Genomic DNA, 5,834 nt, shown 5'->3' with positions numbered 1-5,834 from the left:
CCAGTCACATATAGATAAATTTAATAAGTAAATATACTAAAAAGAACTATAACAAAATAAAGTAATAATTATTAAAATAATAAAATGACTGCACGTGTTTCGTAACCATATTTTCGAATAGAAAATAAAATAAAATAAAATCGATTAAAATAAATCGATTGAAAATCAATTCTATTAAAAAATATAGCTCAACTTCGGGTCAAAATACAACAACAACAATAATAATAAAATGAATGTATATATATCAACTAACAATAAATAACAAATGAATTTATATAAAAATACTTATTTTATCAATAAGTAAAAGTACTTATTTTACCAATAAATAAAAGAAAAATATCTAACGATATTATTGAAAATAAAAGCAATACTTATCTCATCGAATATTTATTTTAAACTTAAATTTAAACGTTATACAATTAGAATATAAACTAACAAAAATAATAAATGAATTTATATAAAAATACTTATTTCACCAATAAATAAAAGAAAAACATTTAATATTATTGAAAATAAATGCAATACTTATCTTATCGAAGCTTTAGTTTAAAATAAAAATTTGAACGTTATACTATTAACTTAGTGATTATCAGAATATTAACTAACAATAAATGAATTTATATAAAAATACTTATTTTACCGATAAATCAAAGAAAAACATTAAACAATATTATTGAAAATAAATGCAACACTAATCTTATCGAAGTTTTGGTTTAAACTAAAATGTTAGACGTTATACTATTAACTTAGCGTTAAATAGGATATCAACTAACAACAAATAACAAGTGAATTTATATAAAAATACTTATTTTAGTAATAAATAAAAGAAAAACATTTAACAATATTGTGCCTGTATTATCAGTATCCCCTGATTATACACGTTCTTTTAATTTCTTTTTATTTATTTTGTTCATGTATTTATGCCTACTTATTTATTCTATTCTTTCGTTTTTTTGTATTTAATTTAATTTACGATTGTCTGCCCTACAAAACGCCCTAACTATAGACTACCAGTACTAAATGCAGAACTCTGGCTGGAAACTGTGAATAATAAAACCCGAATCCTTCATTCACACTATGCCAAACCTATGGCCTCCAAATACCAGATCCACCGGAACTCATCTATCGCGGACAATGCCTAATTCAATATATTGATGGCAGACCTCGTCAGAGTAATGCGAAATGTGTCCCGCTTGTGCGACCCTATAGAGTTCAAGAGACACATACAACATTTCGTTCACCGTATGCAGTTCTCAGGATACAGCCATAGAGAAAGGATCAGAGTATACAAAGGAGCTATGAAGAAATTTGAAACAGTCATACGTAACGATAGGAATGGGATTTTCCCACTCTATAGGAGCAAGTCATGGAACACCATTGAAGGACTAAGAAGAAAATAGGGAAGGCCAGCTCATGGTATGATAGCCACAAATACCAGAGTGTCATGTTCGTCGACATCACCCTTAGAGGCGAACTAGCGTACTGCTTTAGAAAAGCCCTAGACAAACTTAAGCTAAGAATTAAGGTTGTAGAAAGACCAAGCAACCCTACCATATCCCTAATCGGTAGAACCTACCCTTTTAGTAGAACCCTCCGTACTGATAGGAACTGTACTGTATGTAGATTTAGCTCACAAACAAACTGTAAAGCCAGGAATGTAGTCTATAGTATAAGATGTTCACAGGGACGGTGCAGTAACTAAACAACGACATACGTAGGAGAAACAGTACGGAGCATAAGAGAGCGGGTAAATGGACATTGGAGGGAACTTAAGGAAGAGAAGAGCTCATCGGTTGTGTACCAGCACGCCGAGCAGGAACACGGGGGCTCGCACAACAACATAGAACAGACGCAGCGCTTAGACAAATTACAAAAGCTACACACATAATAGAAGATAAACCTAGCCTGAATAGGAAACTGGAATGGAACACTAGCACACATCCCCAACGCACCACAACATATGACAGAATAAGATCCTCATAAACTGATAACAATATGAACATAATATGATACTATACACAGTTAAACAAATGGAATTAAATAACTATATACATTAACAAAATAAATAAAATTAAATACAAAAAAAAGAAAGAATAGAAAAAATAAGTAGGCATAAACACATGTATAAAATAAATAAAAAAAATTAAACGAACGTGTATAAACAGGGGATACTGATAATACAGGCACATCCCCCCACACACTTACTAAACATAGGACACACAGGAGTATACGCATGCGCAAATAAAGACACATAGAATATGGCTGATCATTAGTAAGGAAAGAAAAACAAAGAAGAAAGCAAAGGACCACTAATGAGGTCACAGAAGTGTGACGAAAGAACTCTGGCCGAAATACGATTAATATAAAAGTATAGGAGGCTTTCCTACCACAACTCAAATCCAAATTATAGAAATAAGCCGAGAGTTTCAAGGGAGAGAACTACTACAGTCACAGAAGAGTTATGTCACTTTGCCTTGCTGCCGTGCTATTTTGCCGCGCTTATGAAATGATTAATTTTAGATAAGAGATTTTTATCTTTTTATGAATTCTTGTAGTCTTTTATTCCTAGTTTAACCTACGTATGAGGTCAAAAGTTGTCAGCTAGTTTGATAAGGAGAATGACATTTTTTTTTAGGTCAAGAGTTGCAAAGGTAAATCAGAAAACACACATGTTAACCCATATATGTGGTTTTGTGTATGTGTATGTGTGCGTGTGTGTATATGTGTGCGTGCGCGTGTGTGCGTGTGTGTATGTGTGCATGTGCGTGCACAGGCTTGGCTGTGTGGTAGGAAGTTTCCTTCCTAACCACATGGTTCCGGTTTCAGTCCCACTGTGTTACACTTTGGGCAAGTATCTTTTGCAATGGCCTCGGGACAAGTCTCGGAAGTCAATTTGGTAGACGGAAGATGAAAGAAGCTCGCTGCGCGCGCGCACACGCACACACGCACACACACACACACACACACACACACACAAATAATTCCATGAAATAAATGCATGTATCTACCGAATCAACATATATTTGGGTAGACAGGTTGATATATGCCTAAAGAAATAGACAGGCAGATAGGTAGATAAATGAATATATTAATGGATAGATAGACAGATAGATATATTGGTAGAAGGAGAGATAGATGGATAGGCTGATGACTAGATAGATAGACAAACAAATAAATAGTGATGGGTAAATTGATGGAAGGATAGATAACTAGATAGACAGACAGACAGACAGACAGATAGATAGATTAATGAATAGATAGATAGATTGATGGATAGATAAACAGATACACAGACAGACAGACAGACAGATAGATAGATAGATAGATAGATAGTGGTGCCATTCGCCCAGCTTCGGTCTCTGCGTGATTCATGATTGCAGTTCCGAAAAGCGTGTCTCACAAATGGCGACCACACCTGTTCACCGTCACCTATGAAACTCTGGAAGCGCCGCAATGTCAACGCATGTCTGCGCATCATCAACCACGGCATACCTAGCCCTCCATTTAGCGGATGCTGTCAAAAAATGGATCGCCTAATCATCGGAACGCTTCCCGTCTACAAAAAACGGAAGAGTATGTGTTCCAGTTTTGTGTTGGTAGGGTCAGGACAAGGCACGACGGTCAGATTGTAGTAGATGACGGATGCAATGTACGCATTCGCCACTTCAGCCCAACCTTTTAGAGATAGCTTCCTCTCGACCCATAGCTAGGTGAGAGTGGCCACCCAGCTTGTTGTCTCATCTCAGGTCTTTTCCATTTGGAGGTGCGGACCGAACCAGACCCCGAACAATTTAACCGGTCCGTCGGTCCAGTGTCCCACTATGGAAATGCTGTTGGACGGCATGGGCTTGCTTCTCCAGCTGCCGAGCCGCAAGTCCACTGACTTTTCCGGGTTAATTTTTGCTGCTGTTACCGATTTGTATTCTTTTAGTGTCTCACCAACCAGGTCAATATGCCTGTGGCTTGACACGATGACAGTGACATCGTCCGCGTATGCAGACACGCTCCTCCCGCATCCCAGTTCTCGTGGGATGTCCCTCAGCGTCGCCAGCTTCTGCAGGTAGTGTCTCTAGAGTCAATACATGCAGAAGTGACGAGAGGAGGCATACCTGACGGACCGAATGCGAGATGCTAAATGGTCTAGATAGATGGCCATTTACTCGATCAACCGAGCAGTTACCGCTGTTTAAAGCAGCGATCCAACCACAGAAGACGGGACCGAAACCAGCCACCTTAAGGACAACTACCAAGTATCGATGGTTGACTCTATCGAAAGCTTTTGATTGACCCAAATTTATTAGAGCCCTACCCATGCGTGGTTTCTTAACTACCCAGTCTATGACGTAGCGCATTAGATGGAGGTTGTAATGGATACTTCTGTCCGGCACGGCGCATGTTTGCGCCTTGTCGACCAATTTCTTGATGACCAGCTCCAACCTCTCGGCTAGAACCTTGGCCAAAATATTCAAATCTGCGTTGAGCAGAGTGATGGGCCACAAATTATCTATAACGTTTCCCTTTTTTGGAGTCGTCTTTCTTTAGCAGTGTCACCGCTCCTCGGCACATTCGGGTAGTCCAGTCGGTACCTATCGGACAGTTGGAAACGTCTGAGCATTTGCACCCATTTCTCTTCCTATCTATACGTACATAGTCTAGATGCATGGCCAAGATAGCGTTCCAATCCCTTACAAATAGTAACGGTCGAGACGTTCCCAGGAAAACCTCTAGACGTCGAAAGAAATTTGGCTGACCTGATAAGGACGGTGCGAATACCGTTTTCAGACGGAGAGCACATCCATTACTGCCATCGACATCCAAGACGACCAGCCTACCCCCGGGTCTAGGGATACTGTCATTACTTTGGGTTCAGGACCCTTTCGAAAAAGCACCGAGGTACCAACACCGCCCGTTCTCGGCAGACACGGAGAAAAATAAATGTCGAGTTGTCCGCCGAACATGGACTTGAGGGCCACGGATTGGAGAGTCTGGCTTCGCTGATGGCTATAATATCTACATTTTGTGACTTGATATAATTCAACAGGAAACCTTGTTATCAAGGCGACCCCAAGCCACTGCCTAGTCTGAGCATGGACCTCGTAAAATTGTGTTTCCTACACAAAGAGAGAAAAGAAAAGGGGAGAATGAGATTAATGGAGAGATAGATAGATAGATAAATAGTTAGGACAGACAGACAGATAGATAGATAAATAGATACATAGAAGGATATGTCGATAAATTAATGGATAGATAGACCGATAGATATATAGGTACAAGGAGAGATAGATAGATAGATAAATTGATAAATAGATAGATAAATAGGCAGATAAATAGATAGACATAGATAGATTGATGGATAGATAGATAAATAGATAAACAGACACAAATAGAGTGATAGATTGATGGATGATAGATAGACAGACAGACGGACAGACAGACAGACAAACAGATCGACACACATGCAGACTGTAAAACCATTTTCTATCAAATCACATTTTATGGCTTACTGACGCCAGTAACCTAGCAGTTGTATCTCAAGGTGTCAAAACTGCATTTAGTAAGCAAGACAGCTGATGAAGTTTAAATGTTCGTTTGCTGTACCATTTGCGTCATTTCCTACTTGTGTCCATTCCTTACACACACACACACACACACACACACACACACACACACACACTCATATACACGCACAAACACCTATATATGGGTGTTTAGACACAGTAGGGTATATAATACCACTGGCTAAAATCAGAGCCAAGTCTGTAATGGTGTGAACTTGCTGGCCACCTTATTATTACCTTGTTAATATCATTAATAACGGTAGTAATACATCTTTA

The 5,834-nt window shown here is 38.5% G+C and overlaps 1 protein-coding gene across 1 annotated transcript in view; it reads left to right on the top strand.

The window, feature by feature from the left end:
* LOC106880204 (uncharacterized) overlaps positions 1–5,834 on the top strand; it is a gene marked incomplete at its 3' end in the record, with an annotated part of 35,406 nt that overhangs the window by 2,072 nt on the left and 27,500 nt on the right. The window lies entirely within an intron of this gene.

The sequence above is a fragment of the Octopus bimaculoides genome, unplaced genomic scaffold, assembly GCF_001194135.2.
Source record: "Octopus bimaculoides isolate UCB-OBI-ISO-001 unplaced genomic scaffold, ASM119413v2 Scaffold_117459, whole genome shotgun sequence".
Lineage (NCBI taxonomy): Eukaryota > Metazoa > Mollusca > Cephalopoda > Octopoda > Octopodidae > Octopus > Octopus bimaculoides.
The sequence above is the reverse complement of the archived record's forward strand: the minus strand, read 5'-3'. Positions and strand labels throughout refer to the sequence as shown.